The 4,225-nt window shown below is 36.9% G+C and overlaps 1 pseudogene; it reads left to right on the forward strand.

Moving 5' to 3' along the window:
* Positions 1–1,052: 1,052 nt before the first annotated feature.
* Positions 1,053–1,253, forward strand: LOC148017872 (signal recognition particle RNA; annotated as a pseudogene).
* Positions 1,254–4,225: the final 2,972 nt, after the last annotated feature.

A 4,225-nucleotide genomic window follows, 5' to 3' on the forward strand; every position in this document is an offset into this window, starting at 1 on the left:
CAATAGGTACTTCTATGCCTAGGCCTACATATCGTAGAATGCAGGAAGAGGTAGATCACGAAGAATCCATCTCTTCACATTAGAATAATATAAATGGTCACCCATCTAGCTTACGCTCCTTTATAACATTTGATTGTTCAGGAGATCAAACAAAAGAAGTAGACCTACCAAAACAATTGATCAAGTGATAAGAAAAGAATTCTTTTTAGCCTTTCCAAAAGAGACAACCTAAAACATAATGAAAATGATTATTTAACATTCTCATTTTAACAACTTTTGGCCTTTCTCAGCCTCATTCATTCAATGGGGAAAAAGATAGAACACAAGAACATGGCAAATGTATCTACATAATTTTTTTCACAATCGAGATATAGCTTAGGATTTTTTTAGATGCAAGCTACTAATAAAAACTCTCTTTTGGAGTAGGCTAACTCCAAATGGGGATCCTAAAGCTCTGAGTAAAGGGCTCTCTATGGGAATTAGTGGGCAAAGTCCATATTTATCTTCACTAAGATGCACGTTTTTAGGCTTTTAAGGCGCTTATCTGCTCAAAGTGATGCTCTAATATACTCACACATACAAGTGCTTTGAAGTAATCTTGAATTTATTCATTGATTCATCTTAATTAGAATATGCATACACAGAGAGAGAGAGAGAGAGCGAGAGCGAGAGCGAGCTAGCGAGCGAGCTGGAAAGCCAATATCAACCAAGCGACACAAAAGTTAGAGGGGGAATTGTGTTACTGTGCATGCAGCGAACGAAAGGCAAGTTGGGAACCAAGGGGGCAGAGCAGAGATATAGAGCAAAACAGAGGGAGGATGGGACGCAATCTAAGCGGCGAGAAGACGGCGGCGTGGTCCACCAGCACGTCGGAAGCCAAGCATATCTCAAAGAAATAGCATCGCATTCTTCTTAATACGTGTGGCGATTTGGAAGTGAAGGAGGTGGATGGTATTATATGGATCTCCCACATGGGATAAGCACGGCTACGCCACCTCTCTATGAGTAGCACATCGGTAGGCGGCGCTTCTTTCGTTCCTGGGTGTAGTGTGACGCCTGTAACCCGCGGAGGAGAGAGGAGTTCTGGCTCTCTCTGCAGGAGGCGTCCGACTCCAAGTCCTGAGTTGGCCGGGTATTTACTCGCCCGGAGGGGCGGGGTGCCCGCTCCTTGAGCGAGGGGGGATCACGTGAGGCCGGGAACGGAGCAACGTCACCCCTCCCTCTGGACGGTGGAGGGATAACGCCACGCTCGATCTCCTCTCACTACCTACCCACCGCTGCAAACCTCCAACCCTTCTCCTTTGGCTTTTGGCCTTTAATCCAAGGTGCAAACCTCCAACCCCTCTCATACTTGCTCTAATCCTACTCACTTCTTTCTCTCACACTCATACTCTTCCTTCTTCCCTTACTATTTCTCTCATGTATGTCGTATCATTATGCCTTGATCTTAGGTGTACATGACACATAAAGGGCCAAAGAATCCAAGATCCCTTAAGCAAGGAAGGACAAGAGTAAAAGAATCCAAGATCCCTTGAGTGCACTAAAATCAACAATCGTGTTTGTTTGCTAATAGAGGAGTTCAACAATGTGCAACTTGGATATGTGATTTGAAGGTATTTTCTATATTATTTTAACATCTTGCAACCCATCGCAATCAATTTCCAATTAGTTTCAATCAAGAAGAAAGCAATGAAGAAATTAGCAAGAAAGACAATGAGTTAAATAATCAAGAAGATAAATTATGCAGCCAATTAGAAGATGACATTTTACGAATGACAAGTTCACGATCATATATGTATCAATATAGATGTTATTATGGGTTATTCTTTTGGTTCTATTAACTAACTTTGAAGAAGATGATGCAAGTAGCTGATTGGACTCCAATGAAGAGGCCTTAGAATCACTTAAAGTATCACAATTTGTATTAAAGAATACACAATCTTTGCATGTATTTGTTCAAGATACAAATATTTGCAATTCACAATATACTATTTCAGATTATCTCAAATTGAAGGGTTAGAGCAAGTTTCTAGTATTATAAACCTTCAATTTTAGCACCTCTATGTATAATTTTCTGAATAGCAAAGTTTTAGTTCTTAGCAATGTTCACACTTGCACAAGTTGGTTGAAAGTCAAGAATGAGGTACATTCTATTAATTAACCTCCAATTAACGTAATTTATTGGATTTCTTAAAAGCCTAAAGATGAAAGAAATGTAGTGAAAAGTGCAAAAAGTGAAGCTTATGGTATCTATTGGCTTCAAGAAGAGAGATAATCATTATAACAAGAAGTTTTTCAAGTGAGGAATGTAATGGATTTGCAAAATTTCTCATTGTTTTGAGGTTGTTAATGTTCTTGAGGAAGTTGTTTTTATAAAAGGATAGTATTTGTGCTCAATCAGTACTTTCCCATGTTTCAAGTTCTAGTTTTAATGAGTAGTTCTGAGTTTTTAGTTTGTCAATGAATTTGGAGAAAATGAAAGTATAAAAGTGTCTACCATTGGATAATTGTGCAATCCATGTCCTTGTAGAAATGTTTGATATTATTCATTACAAATTTTTAGAATGATAACTTTGATTCTAATTGAGTTAGATGATAGTATGTTGTAGTTTTTTGTATAATCAATTACTTGGTTCATTTTCCCTCAAGATGAAATTTTAGTGTTGCTAGAATTATATTTAAAGGAAATTATAAGTACTTAACAATACGATTTACCAAAAGATGTAGAAACCAAAATCCCCGTATTCAACCAATAGCCCCTATTACAATAATTTGAATTTCTAGAATAAGATTAGAAATAGTTTGAAAAATAGCTACAATAGACTAAAGAGTAGGAAGCATCACAACATCATGAAAATCACGAAAATAGACTTGAAGAGTAGCAATACAAGTGTTCTCAAATGGATTTGGGTAATTGCCAAAGGGGGATTCGTAGATGTATATGCATGATTTTTCTTACATAACTTCAATCTTTTGACTAAATCTAGCATGCAATTGATTGATAGGATCACACATGACATCACTTCCTCATATTTTAGATTGTTTAGGATAGCATATCAGTTCTCAATCTACAAATCTCACAAGATAATGTGCTACATATTGTAGTCATTCCACAATTACAATAGATGATATAACGGCTCATTGGAAGACACATCAACTTATATTTGCTCATTGATGTTGACCCAAACTGATAATATCTCCATAGACCTTGGATAAGTGTCAAAATAAAGCATTCCTTCTATTTTCGTGATCACATAATCAAGCAGTGATTAAGATTTTTGGTATTAATCATCATATCCTAGGATACGTAGTATCCTTTTAATGGATATACTATCTTAGCTAGGTATAGGTAGAATGGGCTTCAATTTTGGGGCTTATTACATATCACTTAGGTATACCATCTTAGCTAGCTATAGGCTTAATGAACTTCAATTGTGGGGCTCATCACAACAACCACTTAGGTATATGATGCTAGTGTTAATTGCAAGAACAAGATAAAGAAAGAGCCCCACAAAATTTTAGAAAGCAAGTAATATTGGTAAACAATTTATGCTATCATTTTATAAGAGTTGGTTGCCTCCTGTGAAAATTGTATTTGATAGCTACTGTCTCAATCATAACTTATTTTAAGTTTATTTTCACATAAAGAATAACGTTTGATTGTATGTAAAAAGAGCCACGACTAGCTCGAAAGACTTGAGAGGGGATACAGTGACCAAGGGAAATGGTAAAATCCTAACCCTATTTTTCATATATTTAAAAGATGAGAAAGAATAGAACAAGCAATACATGTGTCTGAAAACACTCTATATTTTCATTCTTTCTTTTCATTGTGAGAGAAAAAGACTTTGAGAGGTTTAAGAGAGATTGAGTGAGTGAGTGAGTGAGGGCGAGGGATCATGTAGGTGAAGCCTTCTTCCTCTTTGTCTTGAGCACTCTCTCAGTCTTGTGCTCATGGTTCTTCCTTAGATGCTATGGCCATAGAGGGTTGAAAATGAAAAGATTGTATTCTTAGATTATGGAGCTTTGAAAGAGCATCCTTCATTCTTGATAGAAGGCCATGTAAGCTCACTACAAGCAGATCTTAGTGTTCATAATGCATGCAAGAGGCTAGCTAAGAGATAGCCATCTCCTTTTCATATTTAAACCTCCTAAATAAATAAGAGGGCATGCAAAGTCCAATCATTGAGCTCGTGTAGTGCAATATTTTAGGTCCATTGTTAGG

Source organism: Lygodium microphyllum, chromosome 21 (genome assembly GCF_053477565.2).
Source record: "Lygodium microphyllum isolate KBCC chromosome 21, Lygodium_microphyllum_v1.1.10, whole genome shotgun sequence".
In the NCBI taxonomy this organism is placed as follows: domain Eukaryota; kingdom Viridiplantae; phylum Streptophyta; class Polypodiopsida; order Schizaeales; family Lygodiaceae; genus Lygodium; species Lygodium microphyllum.